This window comes from Cervus elaphus, chromosome 19, assembly GCF_910594005.1.
Source record: "Cervus elaphus chromosome 19, mCerEla1.1, whole genome shotgun sequence".
Classification (NCBI taxonomy): domain Eukaryota; kingdom Metazoa; phylum Chordata; class Mammalia; order Artiodactyla; family Cervidae; genus Cervus; species Cervus elaphus.
The window spans coordinates 87,232,599-87,252,744 of record NC_057833.1 but is presented as its reverse complement, the minus strand read 5'-3'; the positions used below and the strand labels follow the sequence as shown (position 1 = coordinate 87,252,744).

The 20,146-nt window shown below is 42.9% G+C and overlaps 1 long non-coding RNA gene across 1 annotated transcript in view; it reads right to left on the bottom strand.

The window, feature by feature from the left end:
* The window catches only part of LOC122675654, a 33,424-nt gene extending 25,198 nt beyond the window's left edge, over positions 1-8,226 (bottom strand). Inside the window, exons 1-2 of the long non-coding RNA XR_006335310.1 lie at positions 8,149-8,226; positions 2,617-2,655 (exon numbers count right to left, since the gene is read on the bottom strand). This is a non-coding gene — a long non-coding RNA (uncharacterized LOC122675654). The remainder of the gene's footprint in view (positions 1-2,616; positions 2,656-8,148) is intronic.
* Positions 8,227-20,146: the final 11,920 nt, after the last annotated feature.

The following is a 20,146-nucleotide window of genomic DNA, read 5'->3' as shown; positions in this document are numbered from 1 at the left end:
TTCTTTTTAAAAAGAATAACATATATGCTTGGAAAATGCACAGACTATTTCTGGAAGGATGTATATAAAGATAGTAACAGTGACTGCCTTTGTGGATCAGAACTGAGGTGCTAGAGGGAAAGGGATAGAAGAGATTTTGTTTTCACTGTATATTCTTTTTTTTGTTTGATTGTTTTTGTCTTTTTCTTTTTCAATTTTTTTTTTCTTTTTCTGTTTTCCTTTTTCTAAAATTTTTTTTTCATTTTTTTCCTTTTTGAAAAAAATTTTTTTTACTATATTCTTTTATACTCTTTTGGTTTTTATATTGTACATGTTATCTTATTTTAAAAATAGATTATAATTGAAAGTATGGGATGGAATTTTTATATATGTGCTTGTGCAAGTATAGAAAATAGTTAGCCATTCTCATCATCCGGTAACAAATGGTGGATGAGGGGATTTGAGCTGAGGCTTTACTTTTTACTGTGATACTCTGCCATATTGTTTCAATGTGCTACATTAAGCATATACAGTTTTCCTAATTAAAAAAATTAATAATAGTTTCTTCACAGAAAAATGTTGGTACAAAGCTGAAAAGACTATTTGCAGAATTCAAAGTACTTTGTCAGGGGTGTTCCACCTTGGTAGGGAATTTCAGACCAGATGGGTCTTTAGACAGCTTTCAACATAAACATTCCTTAGATTGATGATCTGTAACTCTTGGTAGACTGGCCTTAATTTCTCACCTGGATTATAAACTCCTTAAGGCCAGAGAGTCTCAGTTTTGCTTTAAAACAAACAAACAAAAATTTCCCTCATCTCTTAATACAAAGTTACATAAACTTACCAAATAGTCTCACTTGAATGCTGGGATGTCTGTTTTTTCACAGCTGACAAAGTGCAGATTCAGTGCCCAGAGCTGTTAAGGTCACATATTGTTTTTCTAACCTTTGCTATCACAAAGAGGAGTATAATACAATTTTCCTGGTAAAGAAGGCTTAGTCAGCACATCTTGCTTTGGGTTTGGTAAAACAAGAATTTATTTGCTCAAAGTCAGTGGACCAAGAAGGGTTGGCCAGTGCACTGCCATGATCTCAATTTACATAACATCAACAACAGGACTGTAGGTCTGGGCCTGGGGCTTTTCCCTGGGCACCCATTTGGGTCTCTAAATATCATTGATTCCTCTGGTAACAAAGTAAAAAGTTGTAACTTTTTTGGGGGCTGTTCCAGGTGGCACTCAGGATCTTAGTTCCCAGTTATTACTGTTGGTCAGTCACTAAGTCGTGTCCAACTCTTTGTCACCCCATGGACTGCAGCATGCCAGGCTTCCCTGTCCTCCACTATCTCCCAAAGTTTGTTCAAACTCATGTCCATTTAGTCAGTGATGCTATCTAACCTCTGCTGCCCCCTTCTCGTTTTGTCTTCAATCTTTCCCAGCATCAAGCTCTTTTCCAATGAGTTAGTTCTTCACATCAGGTGGCCAAAGTATTGGAGCTTCAGCTTCAGCATTAGTCCTTCTAATGAATATTCAAGGTTGATTTCCTTTAGTATTGACTGGTTTGATCTCCTTGCTGTCCAAGAGACTCTCAAGAATCTTCTCTAGCACCACAATTTGAAGGCATCAGTTCTTCAGCACTCAGCCTTTTTTATGGTCCAACTCTCACATCGGTAGTTCCCAGACTAAGGATCAAACCCACACCAACTGCAGTGGAAGTGCAGAATTAACCACTGGACTGCCAGGAAATTCCCACAGAACTTACACTTAATGTGTACGGAATGAATGACTGCAGTAGTGTACAAATACATGCTCAAATGAATAGAGGGGTAAATAAGTACATAAATACATGCATTAATTAATGACACACTTTCTCATGGGGGCAGACAGACATACTATGTATGGGTCATGGATACCGATAGACTGAGAAAGTAGAGATAGGATGTATTGAGTGACAGGCATTCGGAGCAGTTCTAATGATGGTTCACAACCTGCAACTATTTGACCAGAATGGAGTGTGTCTGCATTACAGCAAGTGGCCTGCAAGAAACAAGTGGGGATCCCCAAGGAGGCAGCATATAAGCTGACGTGTGGGATGCTCTTCTCTACCCACTCTTTTGTTTCCAAGATGTCCCTGCCAGACATGAAGGACAGCTTTCTGGACTTCCAAACTAGTTGTTACAAGTTCCACTACTATGAGACACTCACTGGGATCAAGGGTTGTCATGAATACTGATTGGGTGTGGGGCCCAGCTGAGATGTGCCTTGCCACACCCGCAGTGTGCTGTAGGTTCAGCTGGTGGTAAAGAATCCCCTGCGCCCTCTGGGCCAAACTGTGCCAAGTGAGCACTTCCTCTTGGCCTGGTCTCCCACGTCCATCTACTCTCTGCCCTTCTCTGCCTGGTTGGGTGAAGGCAGCACTCGACATCACCCTTCAGAAGAATTCCTGTCCATTCCCAGCCCTCTCTAAGCTGTTTCACTTGAGGGTCCCCTACTGAAAGCCCTGCCCCGCCTCAGACCCCTCTAGCCCTCCAGGAAAACAGCCTTAAGCCCTCCCTAGTACCCTCCGGCACAGAAAGGAAGCCTACTGGGGTTCCTACACCTGCAAACCAGGCCCTCTCTCCAGGTTTATCCCCTACCTGATGCTGCGCGAAACACCAAATAAATTTTCCATCACCCTAAAAAAAAAAAAAAAAAGCAGAGATAGAAACAATGAGCACAATGAGCCCTAAACTGGGGCGCTTCTTGTTAGGACCAAAAATGGCCCCACCTCCTGGTCAGTGCCCAAGACTGTCCCCACATTGCACAGGGTCACAGCCTTAAGTGGGTGCTTACCATGTATGGGTCCCTACAAAGGAAACTTTTATCCTTCCTGAGGGCCAAGGTTCAGCTACTACTTCAAAAAATACCTACCTAAGCCTCCTGATTCCCAAAGAGAGAAAATTGATGCTGAAAGCTCAGCTTCTCTGTACACCAGTCCCAAATCAAATCTCAGAGACAGAGTTTGGGGGGTAGTAGAAAAGCGTAGCTTTATTGCTTTGCCAGGCAAAAGTGGAGATAGCAGCCTAACGCCTCAAAACCATGTGTCTTAACTTGGGGAAGATAGTGAGAGGTTTTATAGTAAAAGAGGGGGTGATCGGCTTGTAGATATTCTTCTGATGGATTCGTGGTGAGGTAAGTAGGAGTCAACATTGTCAGTCTTGAGGTTTAACTGACCTGGGGTCTACCTGCTTGTGGGCAGCATACCATAACTTTTCCCATCTGGAGGGGGTTTCAGTATCCACAAAATAGCTCAAAGATGTTGTTGTGGGTTTCCGTTGATGGGGAAATGGCACCTCTCTCAAGGCAGCTCGTGACTTTCTTTCTCCCCGGTCTCACATCCCCTCCAGTCCCTAACTGACAACTGCTTGAATCTGCCCATTGAAACTCAGGGAAGGTCCTGGAGGCTGAATGAAGGTTGTTTCCTATAGTCAAAAAAAATGGGTGACAGGAAAAGGCTTTGTGCTCAGGAGCCCCACAGGGCCCTGCAAGGTATGAAATATATTTGCATAACAGTGCAAACAAGTAAAACCGTTGCATTAAACTGTTGCTTCATTTGTTCAACCAATATTAACTGTGAAACTCTTAGGAATTCCAGGGAAACAAAAATAAATTACACATTCTTTGCCATCTAAGAACTCTACATTTCATTTCTGGACAGTTTCCCAATTTTAGCATAAAATGAAGTATTTTAGACCTGTAGTAATCTTTTTATTTTATCTTCACATATTTCCCTTTACCAGAGGTATGTAAATTTGGGGATGTTAAGGAATTATTTCAGGGCTTCCCTGGATACTCAGACAGGAAAGAACTTGCCTGCAGTGCAGGAGACCAGCATTCAGTTCCTGGGTTGGAAAAATCCCCTGGAAAAGGGAATGGCTACCCACTTCAGTATTTTTGCTGGAAAATCCCATGGACAGAGGAGCCTGGCGGGCTACAGTCCATGGGGTCACAAAGAGTAGGACACAACTGAGGGACTAAAACTTTCTTTAAGGAATTATTTAATTCCAAGGTCTGAACTGACAATAAATTGCCTAATTCTACAGAAAAAAAAAAATGGTTTTCTCCGTATTTGAATCTTTATGATTTAATATTCTATCCCCAATTTTTTTTTCTCCACAGCAGGAAACATGTATATGTCCAAGTGTCATCATATCCAAAAAAATTTTTTAATCTGTTTCATTCTCTCCCTCTCTTTCTCTTCCTCTCATACAAATGTATACTCTCACACACATACACACCATACCAACTGCAAATGGCAATTACAACCCAAAAGCTTACAAAGTCCAAAATGTGGTCAAGATAAATAATGATATAAAATGCTACTTTGGGCTTCCCTGGTGGTCCAGTGTTAAGAATCCCCCTTGCAATGCAAGGGACACTGGTTTGATCCCTGGTCTGGGAGATCCCACATGCCATGGAGCAACTAAGCCTGTGTGCCACAGCTACTGAGTCCAGGAGCTGCAACTACTGAAGTCCCTGTGGCTAGAGCCCAAGCTCCACAGTAAGAGAAGCCACCACAACGAGATGCTTGTGTACCACAAGGAAGAGTAGCCTCCACTCACGGCAACCAGAGAGAGCCCAAGTACAACAGCAAAGACCCACTATAGCCAAAAAATAAAAAATAAAATCTTTTAAAAAAAAGAAAGAAAAGTTAAAATGGAAAAAAAAAAAAAAGCCCCTTTGACAAAAGGTGAATCACCTATTAAATTGGCAAAGTTTTCTTTTTTAATAAGAATGCTCAGTGTTACTGTTGTCCAAGCTGCTCATTTGGCAAATTCATACTGGTGGCAGTATAAATTGGGAAAACTCTTGGAAGAGTACTGGGCCATCCATCTTGAAAGCCTTAACAAAAAAAAAAAAAAAAAAGAAAGCCTTAACAATATTCCCGTCCTGTGTCCTTGTGATCTCACTTCTCACAACAAGGAGGTGATACAAAAGAAATTATCCTTTTCTTAGAATATAATCCCAAAACATTTTAAAAAAGATTTAAAAATAGCAAACCCTGCCCCTTCTCTCCATCCTGTAGGCTTTAATCTCTTTTCTTACTTTTCTCCATATTGCATATTATATATTCATGTGTTTGTGTTTCCTCCCCACTGCTCACAAAGAATCAAAGCAAATGGTGTCCTTAATGCCCTCGAATAATTCCTCACACATAGTAGGTACTCATATATATCCATTTAGCTAATAAATTATTTATAATAGTGAAAATTAAAACAAATGCAAAAACTAGAGTAATAATGATTAAGTACATTTTGGCCATCCTTTGATTGGTTATTTTACAGTTATTACAAATATAATTATAAAAACTATATCCTTCCTATCCTCTCAACCTCTTCAGAGCAGTTCCTCAGAGCTGTCTGAAACACTGTCTCCCAGGCTATAGTCCTCGTTTTGCCCCAAATAAAACTTGACTCACTGCACTAAAAAAAAAAAAAAATTGTAAAATTTGGAAAATAGATAAAATTTTTTTTCTTTTTAAAAGTTTTTTTACTGGAGTATAGTTGATTTACAATGTTGTGTTAGTTTCAGGGGTACAGCAAAGTGAATCTGTTATACATATATCTACGCTTTTTTAGATTGTTTTCCCATATAGGCCTTTATAGAGTATTGAGTAGAGTCCCCTGTGCTATACAGTAGGTCCTTATCAGTTATCTATTTTATATATAGTAATGTATATATGTCAGTCCCAGTCTTCCAATTTATCCCTGCCTCCTTACACCCTGGTAACCATAAGTTTGTTTTCCACATCTGTAACTCTTGAAAATAGATACACTGTTAAGGAGGAAATGAAAATGCATAATATTATGTAGGTGTGGTAGATTGTTATAGTAATGATCCCAATGAGCCATGCCTGCCTCTATCTGGATTTTCATTAAATCCCCTCTCACATTGACTCTGGATTTTCCCATATGACTTGTTTTGGATGATGGGACATCAGCAAAGATGATCCAACAGCTGCTTAAAAACTATTTGTACACTGGGTCTTGACCTCTCTCTCTTGTTGCTTCTGGAACCCTGCTACCTAGGTAGCATGTTGGAAATAAACTACCTAGCCCATAGCCAGTGCCAGACACTGAATGTCTTATTCATAAAATAAGGTCATATAGCATATAGCATCCAGCTCCAGTTGGGCCACCAGAAGACTGCAGTGGCATGAATGATCCTAGTTGATAATACCAGAAGAAATGCCCAGTTGAGCTCTGCTCAAACTGATGACTGACAGTATTGTGAGCCAGTGAAAGGGTTGTAGTATTAAGCACTAAGTTTTGAGGTAGTGTGATCGAATACCTGCTTTGTTGAAATAGGTATGCATATGTAGGGCAAAAGTATCAGTACTGTTTACACAGAAAGAACTCTTGGCAATCCTGTGATGAAAGAAACTCAGGTGAGGAGAACTCGACTAGGTGTGACTGACCAGGCAAGACTCTGCCAGTACAAGGATCACCATATTCTAGGGAAAAAAACAGCCACAGAAACAAGCACACAGAGGAGTACAAAGGTTCTGTTCAGAGCGGTGGAAGAGTTTTGGAGGGACCTTTGGTGGTCCAGTGGTTAAGTATCCACCTTGCGTTGCAGGGGACATGGATGTAAGATCCCACATGCCCTGTTGCAACCAAGTCCTTGGCTGCAACTACTGAACCCTTGAATTTTGGAGCCTGCACACCACAACTAGAGAGTTCACAATTAAAGAGTCTGTGTGTCACAGTGAAATATCTCTCATGCTGCAACTACCACCAAACACAGCCAAATTAAAAAAAAGGTTTTGGAATTAGTTAGTAGTGATAGTTGTACAGCATTGTGAATGTAATTAATTACTGTATAATTAAAACATGGTTAGTTAAAATGGCACATTTAGAGGAGTTCCCTGGTGGTCCAGTGATTAGGATTCCATGATCCCACTGCAGGGGGTACTGGTTCAATCCCTGGTCAGTGAGCTAAGATCCCACAAGACCCAGGGTTTGGTCAGAAAACCCCACAAAATAGCAAAATTAAAAAGAGTGAAGTGAAAGTCACTCAGTTGTGTCCAGCTGTTTGTAACCCCATGGAATTCTCCAAACCAGAATGCTGGAGTGGGTAGTCTTTCCCTTCTCCAGGGGATCATCCCAACTGTAACAGGAGGGAAAGGGGCAAGGCACAACTTTTGAAAGAATGACATAGCCCAAGGACACAACATAAACTGATTAGAATCAAATGGTACTAAGATGGCAGACAAGACTAGACCTTGATCCTCAATCAGCAAGTGAAATGACACACCCAGAGGTGCCATGACAGTTTCAAGGCACTGCTAAAAGACCAAGGAGTGGGCAGTGGCCCAAATCCTGGAAATATCTGCCCCTTCCCAAAAATAGATGGAATAATCCTCCCACTGATTAGCATATGAAATTACCCAGCCTGTAAAAACTAACCACACCAAATTTCGGGGTCGCACTCGCCCTCTGCAACAGCCCAGACTCTGTGGAGTGTGCTTCTCTCTGATTCTGAATAAATCCATTTACCTATCACTTTGATTTACCTATCACTCTCACTGAATTCTTTCTGCAATGAAACATCAAGAACCTGAGCTTCACTAGGTCCTGAAACCAAATACCAAGGGTTTTGACTGGGTTTGAGTCCCAGCCACATGGGTTCAAGTCCCAAGCAGGGTTTTGGCTGGGTTCGAGTCCCAGCACATAGGTTCAAGTCCCAATCTGTGGTAAATGGCTTCACAACCCAGGGATTGAACCCAGGTCTCCCACATTGCAGGCAGATTCCTTACCAGCTGAACTACCAGGGAAGCCCAAGAATACTGGAGTGGGTAGCCTATTCCTTCTCCCTCGGATCTTCCCGACCCAGGAGTCAAACCGGGTCTCCTGCATTGCAGATGGATTCTTTACCAGCTGAGTTACCAGGGAAGCTCCTAAAAAAAAAAAAAAAAAATCCCCACAAAACCATATAAGCAAAGTCACCTATCTCAAACTTCCTCCAAAGATGGCAATCTTTCCCTTACATGCAATATAATCGTCGGTTCCTTAGCCTCTGTGAACCGCTCTCACAGGCTGAGTGCTGAGCTCGCAGGCTGAGTGATGCAACCGGTCCTGCCATCCTTTCAACAATCCTGAATGCCATGATGGGGTGGTGGAACTTACCTTCTTCAAAGGAACCACACGCCAGTTGGCCAGATCCCCACACCATTCCTCAGTCTCCCCTGTGAGGCACCCAAGCACTCTGTGTACTTACAGCCACGCCCGAGACCGAGAATATTCTTTAGTTTCCAGGTTTCCTTGCCTCCCGCAGCGAGGTGTGACAGTCACAGCCATCAGCTGGGACTCACCCCTTTGCCCTCTGTGCTCTGCCAACCTTGGCTTTAGATAGCTTTATGAAACTAATAGGCAGCATGTCTGGCAGAAACCTCCTGTAGAGGAAAGAAGGTAGATTACCTGGGCACTTCACTCTCATTCTCTCAGAGAAGGAGCTCTTCTGCAGGGGCCAGGGACCCCCTAGTTTCCTGCATAGGGCCAGGGTTTGGGTGGTGAGAGAGCCCTCTCATAGGAAACGTGTTTGCCCAGTGCCTTCCAGTGGCTTTTACCCTGAAGTTGGATCTGTTGGCACTGACTCATCCTTCCCTTGAGGCACCGATACTCAGTATTAGGCCAAGGCAGCCGCCAAGAAATCCTGGCGGGGCTTGGAGCTTTCTGTCTTCCTCTGGGGATCCTGCCCCGGCCCAGACCTGCCTGCCAATCTCAGCTTTCCTCAGTGCCTGAGCAGTTCAGCTCTGGGCTTTTGACTTTTTTGCTTCTGGACACGAGTGAATATCTGTTACTAATTTCCCCACTCCTCGTCTTTGTGTGCTGTCTTCAGCCCTTCTTTCTGGGAGCTGCTTCACCTCTGCTCCAGGGTCTTGGTAATTCCCCTTCTAATTCAACTAGATGACCTGATTCTTTCCCACTTCCTCTTTCCTTCCATTGTTATGCAGGCGCGGACAGCTGGATTAGGTAGCAGGGTGACTCCACAGCTCTCTTCCGGGTTCTGCCTCTGCCCTTGAGGTCTCACTTCCAACAAGCCCCACACCCCCTCCACACTATCTTCCCACCTGCAAAATGTGGAACAAAGGAGCTGGGAGTGTGGGAGAAATGAACAAGGGCGCTTTGGCTGAGGCAGGGGATAGGAGGAAAAAGTTGCCCTCTTAGGACCCCTGGCTGGGTATGAAAATGAAACTGGCAAAGACAGGTTAACAGGAAAACTGCATACAACTTTTTTTTTTTTTTTTTTGCATACAACTTTTAATACATTTTTATTTAGCTCTTCACAAGTGAATGAAGACATGATCAGAGCAGGAAGCTTTTCCATCTCTTAGGCAAATAATGAATGTGTGAAGAATTGACAAGACAGAGGGTTTGGGCTAGGAGTAGTAAATGGCCAAGAAGTAACTAGGAAGATAACGGTTAGCTTAAACACAGTTTGTTTATATAGCCTCTGCCCCAAATTCACTGTTCCTGGCAACAAGAAAGTTCTCCTTCCTCCTGGTTTAGGGAGGGTACTTTCACAAGGGAGTTTTATGACCTGTTTCAGGGAAGAAGGGTAGGGAGGTCAGAATGACCATCCTGCTTCTGCCACTTTTTAGTATTATTTTATTTTTAAAAATTTTATTGTCTTTTAAAATTATTATTTTATTTTTAAACTTTTGGCTGCACCAAGAAGTATGAGGGCTCTCAGTTCTCTAACCAGGGATCAAACCTGAGCCCCCTGCAGTGGAAACACAGAGTCTTAACCACTGGACGGTCAGAGAAGTCCCTCTGCTGCTTTTTAAAATTCCTTCTGATTAAGGTATTTAATAGGCCAAGGTGTCATATTTTGGGGTAGCATGTCTTGAACCTCATTGGCATCTCCTTACCATTTCCTCAGATGAACGGAAGATTCTGACATTACAAAGTAACACACCCCAAGAGATTATATATAGGAAGAAAGCAGTAGTGTTGGGAAGAAAAAGTAATTCAGTTCAGGAAAATGAATTGGAAGACAATTTATATAAAACATCCATCTTGGACTATGTTCTTAAGTGATTATCCTTCTGGGGGACACACACCCTTTTGAAAATCTGATGAATGATTCAGAATCCTATCCTTAGGAAAATACATATAAACACGGAAACCAAACCTTAGGGGCTCATTGCCTTCTGGAATCCTGGAGGTACAGGATAAGTGGGTAATCAGGCCTTTCCTTCTTTGTAAATCCCATCCAGAGTTCAGTGTAGTTTGGAGAAAGCATTCATTTGTTCATTCATTCAACAAGTAACTCTTTGAGAAACTTCCAAGTGTCGGGCCCCATGCTGGGCCACATTGTGAGGCAGAAAGAGGTGAATCGGACACAGGGCCTGCTCCTGGGACGTTCACGGTCTGGCGGGGGAGACCTACAGAGAGCAGACAATGAGGGTACAGTGATGGAAGAGGCAGCCCAGTGAACGGTGGGAGCAGGGAGGGAGGGGGCAGAACTGCTTCCCACACTTCCCCCTTTCCACAGCAGTCAGTTCCTACACCTCTGACTACAAAGCGAAGCGGTTTTAGAAAGCCCAAGTGTAGCCTGAGGGGCTAACTGAGCTCTTACCCCCACCCCCACCCCTCACCCCAGCCAGCATTCACACCTCCACCGCAATGGACTCCTTTCCCTCTCTCCTCAGACCCCCTGGGTGCTGTCCATTCACAGCCATCCAACCCCCACCTACCCCATCTGGGGATGTTCTCAGCTCCCCAGACCGGTTTTTAAGTAGCCAACCCCCCCCCCCCCCAACCCCCGCCGCCCCGTTGCACTTCCTCCTTTCTTTGCTTAAAGCTTATTCAGTTTACTAGTTGAGCTGCAGGGAAACGAGGAATAACAAAAATAACCAACTTTAAGGAAGTGACAGATTTGTAAGAAACCTGGGGAGTCCTGGTATGAGCTGGTCTTTATTCATATGACTGAGGGCTGGGCAGGGCTGGGCTGGACCTAGCCCGGCTTCCTCTCACGTCTTCCCTTAATTCCCCATTCTTGGAGTCCTAGGGAAAAGCCACTTGCTACAACTTTGGGTGTCAACCATCCTACCTGTCTCGGTTGGATGCTAGGCTGCTCTGCTTATTCCAGTTGCTTCCCTATCACACCTCTGGCTACTGTCCCCCAAGCACCCCTTGGAAGGCTCTGGCTGCCCCTCTTCCCTTCCTGCTTTCAGCTCTTGACTCCTGAAGAAGAAGGTCCCCTTCCTCTTTGGTATCTGAAGAGCCTTTGCCAGGGCTTCAGGCCCTCTTGGCCGGAGTAGTTTTCACCCCTTTGCGGAAGCTCCTCCAGCTTGAAGACCTGGAAGTCTTACTGGCATTGTGCATTTGTTTCTAGACTATTTGAGTCTATTTTAGAAAAAGAACAAGTTTATAGTTTTTTAAGATGAAGGCAAAACCCTATATAGATTTGTGAAGTAAAGATAGTAAGTACAGGGTCTTCTCTGGTAGTCCAGTAGTTAAGACTCTGTACTTCCAATGCAGGGGACACTGGTTTGATACCTAGTGGGGAACAAAGATCCCACAGGCTGAGTGGCACGACCTAAAAAGCAAAACAAACAAACACATGACAAGCCTATATCAATTTTTAAAAAAAGGTAGTAAGTACAAGATGTGTGAGTTTAAACACAGAGAGGAAAGATGGAGGGACCAAGAGATACTTAGTATTCTGTGCATGTGTGCCAAGTTGTTTCAGTCGTGTCTGACTCTTTGCAACCTCCATGGACTGTAGTCTGCCAGGCTCCTCTGACCATGGGATTCTCCAGGCAAGAATACCGGAGTAGGTTGCCATGTCCTCCTCCAGGGGATTTTCTTGATCCAGGGATCGAACCTGCATCTTTTATGTCTCCTGCATTGGCAGGGGGATTCTTTACCACTAGCGCCACCTGGAAAGCCCACCTAATATTTCTGAGGTACTAAATATATGTGAGGTACTGGAATTCTAAGCATTCATGATACCCTAAATATATAAGGCACTAAATATTCATGCATGAAATCTTAATGAAGAAGATAGCAACCACTGTGGCTCCATCCTCTCAAAAATATATAAATAAAACTCATAACTGCTCAGCTGACTAATTGGTGAGCAATATCCGTGGCCAAGTATATTGCTGTAGGCATTTCTTTGGCATTTGTTTATTGATGAGGAAATTTCCATCCATAGGCATAACTTTGCTCAAACCTCAAAACTCTGGTCTGTAACTCACCATTAGCAGGGAAGGCTAATGCAACTAAGGGACAATATACAAGCCCTGTGTTCCCCCATGATTCAAATTCTCCCATGTTTATACCTCTTTGCTTCCTATCTTAAATGTGACAACCGACTCTAACTCTTTCCCCTTGCTTTTCCATATGTATTTTTCCTTGGTTCAATAAAGCATGCAATCCAAGCATTTAATCATATGGCCTCTGAGATAACTGGCCTGATACTGTCCTTAGATGTTCCCATTCAATCATCATAAAGCAGCTACTCTCATACCTCTTGTTTCTCCAAATCTTATGCAGCTGGAAACTCAGCAATTCCACCCTGCACACAGTTTTACCCCCCTCTTTTTTCCTTCCCCTCAAACACTGTCCTCTCAATGCCATTCCAAGTCCTTCTGCTGACCCCTACAACAGCCTGAGGAATCTGCGGACTAGGTTACACATCAACACAAGTCCTGTCTTCCAAAGGCAAGGCTAAGGCCCCCACATCTGGGACTACAAAGCTCATTCTCTCAACTCCAGGTGAGCCCTTCACTACTCTTGGTTTGGTTTGTTGTTATTGCTCATTTTTTTGTTTCTCTTCTGAATGTTAAGGGCTCCTCTTCTGTAAAATCCTTGAAGGCAAAGACTGCTTTCACCTCTGCTATCCTAGCTCCTACTACAGGGTCTAAGACATTCCAGCTACTCTGTGACTGTTTAACTCAGCATTTGTTAATTAGCCATTTTATCCATTCATCTAGACAGTTCAGTCCCTTGTATCTAATCCATGACCAAGTCCTAGCAACTCAACCAAAATTGTTCCTAAATTTGCTTCTCTTGATCTCTATTGTTGGCAGCACACCTTCATTTAAGCCACATTATCTAGATATTTTTTTCTAGCTGGGAATATATTGTAGCTTTCCAGCTTTCTCTAAAAACTCCCCTAACATTTCTCCACTCAGCTGATAAAATAATGAGAGAGAAAGAAGGAAGGAAGGAAGGAAAGAAGGGAGAAAACGACAATCTCATAAATCTGGAAATCTTGAAACCTGGCATATTCCAGGCAAATTTCCCATTCATGGAAGAAGTGTGTATGTGACCCCACAAACATATTTCTTCTTTAAAAAAGAAATTAATTGGCTTTCTACCCTTCCTTTCACACTTGCCGTCAGTTGCAAATAGTCAGTTGCAAATAAAACCAGTAATAGGGAAGAATGGAACTATTAGCTCAAACAATTATGAAGTATTGCTGGTTCTGGCTTGAGGCAATCTGGGCCCACAGGGATTTTGTTGTTATTTTTGTTTCTGTTCTTTTCTCTTTTGTTGGCCTCACAGTATGTAGGATCTTTGTTCCTAGACCAGGGATTGAACCCATGCTCCCTGCCGTGGAAGTGTCAGGTGAGTGTATGCTCCTCGGTTCTTTGTCTCGTCACAACAAAAATTTGGAGTGATGGACATTGAAGCCCCCTGGTGGGTCACAGCTCTTGGGTCTTGGACAGACCAGTATTATAGCTCTTAAATAAATCAGTGTTACAGCTCAGTGTTACAGCTCTATTTTATTTAGATGATAGCAGGAAAATCCATCTTCGAGGTGTGAGGACACTTCGATCCAAAGACGGGAAGAGAAGAGCGCCCCATCGTGCAGGAGAGAGAGAGAGCGAAGAGGGCTTTGGCTCCTCTTTTTATACGTTTCTCTGTCCCTGGGCCTGTCTTATGTAAACTGGGCCAGCCAGGAGTGTTGTTTGTTTTACCTGAGGTTCTCACTCCGGTCCTCGGACCTTCCTTTGTTCTATTTTTGCGGGCTTTTCCCTTCCAGGTCTTTTAGCCAACGCCATTTTGGACTCCTTTTCCCTATTCTAACTACCTAACAGAAGTGTGGTGTCTTAACCACTGGACTACCAGGGAAGTCCTGGACCCAGAGTTTCAATTGATGTTCTTTCTTCTTCTATTCCTCCTGCTCTTAGCACTCTTTTCCTCTGCATTTGGTTTCATTTTCTAACCTACTCCTTCACACAATGGAAGAGAGCTCTGGCTTTACTTATATCCAGAGTTCCAGAGGAAAAAAGACCCTTTCCACATACAAATTATAAAGGGGACTTTGATCCAGTTAAAGCCACCTGCTCTTCCCTGAATGAATCACATTCATCATTGTGGTCAGGTAGGTGCAGAGCTCTGATTGGCTGGGCCCCAACTCATGCCTGTGAGATAAGAGCAAAGCTCCTCCAAAGCAGTCCCACCAGATCCTTGTAGAGTAAGAGGTCAGGGCTTCTAAAGGAAAAGTGGGGACAGATCCAATAGAGGTCCAGGCTTCTTTCTGCAGACTCTGTGTGAGGAGAGATTTCACGTGTACCTAACTCCTTGTTGCCTCTGTTCACTGATACGGGTGCTCTTTCCTCTGCCTTGAATGCTCTCCCCACCTCTTTGCCACTCACATCCTATGTGGCCAATTTCTTTTTTTTTTTTCTTGAAGTATAGTTGATTTACAATGCTGTGCCAATCTCTGCTGTATAGCAAAGGGACTCAGTTATACACATATAGACATTCTTTTTTAAATATTATTTTTCATAATTGTCTATCATAGGGTATTGAATATAGTTCCCTGTGCTACACATTAGGATCTTGTTTTTTTGTTTGTTTGTTTTGTTTTCTGCACTAAAAGGTATGTGGAACTTCCCCAACCAGGGATCAAACTCCTGCCCCTGCAGTGGAAGCAGGGAGTCTCAACCCTTGAACCACCAGGGAAGTCCCAGGACATTGTTGTTTATCTATTCTAAATGTGATAGTTTGCATCTACCAACTCCAAACTGGAAGGCCATTGCTCCCCTGCCCCCACCCTTGGCAACGTCAAGTCTGTTCTCTATGTCTATGAGTCCGTTTTGTGGATAGGTTCATTTGTTAGATGACACATATAAGTGATATCATATGGTATTTGTCTTTCTCTTTCTGACTTGCTTCACTTAGTATGATAATCTCTAGCTGCATCCCACGTGGTTAACTTCTATTTGGATCTTAGGTCTCAGCTTAAACATCACTCTGAGAGATGCCACCCCTAGCCCCACACATTGTTCCCTAGCCCCACACATTGTTACATATATCTGCTGACATTCTTATAGCAATTTTGTAATTCAAAAATAGTTTTTTATTTAGTTTCGTATTGGTTGAAAGTCTGTCTCCCTCAGTAGGCTATAACCTCCATCAGAGCAAGGATTCCCTCAGCTTTAGCTCTTAGTTTTGCTCTTGGTTGCATACTTAGCTCCCACTTTGGTTGCCTACGGTAGGTATTCATTCCCTTATTTATCCAGAAAAATAAATAAATAAAAGGAAGTGATAGGTGCTAAAGATTCAAGTAAATAAGATATGTATCCCTGGATTCAGGGCTTCCCAGATGGCTCAGTGGTAGAAAATCTGCCTGACAATGCAGGAGACACAGGAGACTTGGATTTGATCCATGGGTTGGGAAGATTCTCTGGAGGAGGAAATGGCAACCTACTCCAGTACACTTGCCTGGAAAATCCTGTGAACACAGACGCCTGTCTGGCAGTCCATGGGTTCACAGTCAGATACAACTTAGTGACTGAACACACACATATTCCTGCGTTCAAGGAGTGTTGCTTGTTGTTTAGTTGCCCAGTCGTGTTTGACTCTTTGCAACCCCATGGACTGCAGCACACCAGGCCTCTCTGTTGCTCCTCATCACTTCTATATTTGCATTAGACCAGTAATTTTCAAACTGTAAGACTCAATGGATAGTAAAATTAACTTGGTGGATTGCAACTACAATTCTTAAAACATGAACTAGTATAGCACAGAAAATAGAAATGGCCTAGAAAACATCAAAATGCATCACACATGATGTGTGTTATTCCATCACATTCTTATTTCATTATATAATATTACAAATACACATATACACACATCCCTCCTTATGTACTTACTGGGTTGCAGTAAAATGCATCTTTTATTGTAGGTTGGGTCAAAAAGGTTTGGAAGCTCTGCATGAAGCTGCTTGGACTAAAGTATGATAAGATACTATCTTTCCATTTCAGAGCAATCCAGACCTACAGATATTAAGTCATGTCATCTTTGGAAAATAACACCTGGGAAGCTCATTCTCATTCAAAAATCCAGAGTGGAAGTAGAGACACAATTTCAGGATGCTCTTGCAGGGTGAACTCTGGGTTTCTGTGCTTTGATTGGCTTGTGTAACATCCTCAAGCCATTTAATCATACGTACAATTAGGTGTGTTTTCTCTATTCTTTCTTTTTCAAATAACAGATGACTTAATGTTTTTCAAAGCTGAATACAAAATTAAAAAAAAAAACAAAAAAACTTTTCCCCACTGTCATGTATGGTTGGGTCATAAATTGCATATTCCTAGAATTCACTGAATTAATTAAGAACCTGGAGGAATAGAACTCAGGGAGGCTACAGTGGGGTGAGTATGGTATGGAAGGAACTGGGGCTATTGTCCTGAGCAGATGGGGTTTGAATCCCTGTTGCATGACTTGCTGTGTGGATTCGGGTAAAGAAATCTAATAAATATTTGCTGAAGACTCACTGAGAGGGAGGCCCTGTGTCAACTGTGGGAAGTATAGAAATAAACACCATACCATGGGCTTCCTAGGTGGCTCAGTGGTAAAGAATCCACCTGCCAATGAGGAGACACAGGTTTGACCCTTGATCTGGGAAGAACCCACATGGCACAGGGCAACTAAGCCTGTGGGCCACAGTTATTGAGCCTGTGCCCTATAGCCTGTGAGCCACAACTACTGAACCCACGTACCGCAATTACTGAAGCACGTGTGACCTAGAACCAGTGCTTTGCAACAAGAGAAGCCACTGCAAGAAGCCTGCACACAGCAACAAAGGGTAGCTCCCATTCATTGCAACTAAAGAAAGCCTGCATGCATCAACAAAGATCCAGTGCAACCAAAAATAAATAACTCTTAAACAAACAAAACGCTTATGCTGAAGCTGAAGCTCCAATACTTTAGCCACCTGATGTGAAGAGCTGACTCATTGGAAGACTGATGCTGGTAAAGATTAAGGGCATGAGGAGAAGGGGGCAACAGAAGATGAGATGGGTGGATGGTATCACTGACTCAGGGGACGTGAGTTTGAGTAAACCCCAGGAGATAGTGAAAGACAGGGAATCCTGGTATGCTGCAGTCCACGGGATCACAAAGAGTCGGACACGACTTAGCGACTGAACAGCAATACCATATCTTGTCTCCAAGGAATTTACAATCTGGTAGGAAATACAAGTACACTTGAGCCTTAGTGTTCTCATCTAGAAAATGTATATAGTAATAGGCCTTCATTTTGTTTGTTAGGAACATTAAATGAATGAATTCAGATACTTAGTTTGGTGCTAATAGTAGAGTGGTACTTGATAAATGTTTTCCATTCAATTTTATAAAATGAAAAAAAAAGACACTCTTCTTCAGTGTTTAAGACTCAAAGTCAGAAGCTGCAAGTCAGATGCGGTTCTGAAAAGCTAGATATGGAAATTTATAACTGAATAAAGGCCTATGAATGAGGATGAGATGTAGATATAGTTGTAGATGAAAGAAAGTCTGTGTAAATTCTGAATTAATTTAGTGTTTTTCCTTTGGGTTATGTGTTTCCTCTGAGGAGTTTTTCAAATGTGGGATTGTGTCAGTAAGGTATAGGTTTGCTAGGTTTACTGCAATTACAAACAACTTCTAAATCACAATGGTGGAACATGGCGAAGGTTCATACCCAGTCTGCTCCTGTCAGCTTTGCAGGGTAGCCATTCTTCAAGTGTTAGCTCCAAGATCCACAGCACTGATCCTTTCTTCTGGTACCTTTACATCAGCATGTGGAAAGGAGAGGATCTGGAGAAAAACACACTCTGTGTCTTAAACGCTTCCACTGAGATGTAGCAGATGCCACTTCTGCTCATATTTCATTGGCCAAAGCAAGCCTTATGTCTGCATTCAACTGTAAGGATTCCATCTAACTCTAAGGGAGCAAGGAAGTATAGGGCTCTGCAGGAGAAGAGAATTGGAAATATTAGCAAGTGGTGGTAATCTCTACCAAGGGTCTCATACTGTTACCAAGGCTGTTGCCCCAGAATCATACACTTGCCCTGCTCTCAAGTGGAAACTGATTACTCTTACTGAGCTTCAAGGGGAAAAAAAACAAAACAGCCAAGGCAAGGGTCTTGTGGTAGGAGGGAGCATGGGTATTTGAAAAATCAAAAAGATCTGCAGAAGTGCAGGAAGCATGATATTGTTACCTAATTGGAGGACTAGTTCAGTTCAGTTCAGTTCAGTCGCTCAGTCGTGTCTGACTCTTTGCGACCCCAGATTCACACATCCAACAAGGAAACCTATGTTGAGAATGGATAAGTGCTATGGATCTTGGAGACCAGCATCCAGGCCTCCTCCTTCAGAATTTGGGGATGATAAGTAACTTGTTTTAGGGCTTTGTGTAAGGCTTTTCACCTTTAAGGGCTCAGATTTGTCCCTGTGTAAGATGAGTAGGGTATACAATGTAAGTCTCCAGGCTCCAAGCTCTTATAAAATTCTAAGAGCTGCAGAGAGAAAAAAATAACTGTTTAAACCTAATATGGTGGAAGATTTGACTTGCAATACATCTTGAGCCTCATTATATGCTCACTGGAATGCATTAGCATGCTCAGTGAAATAGCCATCAGGCCTTGACAGTTGGCAATCGCCATGACAACAACCGGAAAAGCCTCTAGGAGGACTGAAAGCAAGGGCTGCATCTATGCCAGGTCCCAACCACACCCCTGTTCTCCAATAACTCATGAATATTCCTCCTACTCTTCCCAAATCCCTTTTACTCTGAGTTTGCAGTATGTATGGTGTCTCCATCAGAATTGGGTTGAGAAGTTGATTTGCCAGTTAGAATCCTGCTTCTCCACTCTCTGGCCATTGAGTAAAGATCCTGCTGGTCTAGTTTCACCATAGGTTTCCTCATTGGATGTGTGAATCTGATTGGAAAAAGAACCTCCCTGAGACAAGAGGTCTCTGCTGGGGCTAGAACCCTGAAGCTGATCTAGTCGACCAATTCAACAACAATATCAGGCTTCCAGCACTCCAGCCCATCTTTTTCATTTTTTAAATAGCCATGCTCCCTCCTGCCATAGGACCCTTGCCTTGGCTGTTTTGTTTTGTTTTTCCCCCTAATTGTGACCCTTTGACTTTGCCAGGTCTTAGTTGTGGCATTCAGGATCTTCAGTTGCAGCATCTGGGATCTAGTTCCCTGACCAGGGATTGAGCCCAGCCCCTGACACTGGAAACATGAAGTCTTAGCCACTGGACCACCAGGGAAGTCCCCGATTATGACACTTTTGACTCCCACTCTTTGCTTAGTCTAATTTTCCTTCAGACTGAAGCAAGTTTGCCTTTCCTTAGGGAAAGTTTTGCTTTCTCTTCTCAGTCAATTCCTCTGGTATTACTTTTAAAGCTTCAGGTGCCCCTACCTTATGGCATTTTGCTGTAATGTGCAGTTAATCATGTGATGATTTCATTAAAGACTGTTTCTTTCTCTGCTGCAGGCGCTGTAGGAATCATATTGTTTTGTCCACCCCCGTATCTCCATCATTTATCCAGTGCCTGGGGCTATTGCTGGTGAATATTCTCAAGAATCCGAGATTTTATTTATTTTTTTTCCCCTCCAAAGAGTTGTGTATTATTGAAATTTGACATGACAAATACTTGCTGATTTCATTCTGGAAGTTCCATCTGGATGTAACATCCCTGAACCCTCTGAATGTGTAAGTCTTGATCCTTGTACATTTATCTGCATCTTGACCAATTTGGGGGATTGAGGACTGGAGGAGCCATTTCACATTTTGCTTTGGTCCCCACCCTTTCAGATTGAGCAATCCAGGTTTCTGTTTTCCAGACCCATCCTGTACCTGCTAGCTTCCCCATTCACTTGCAT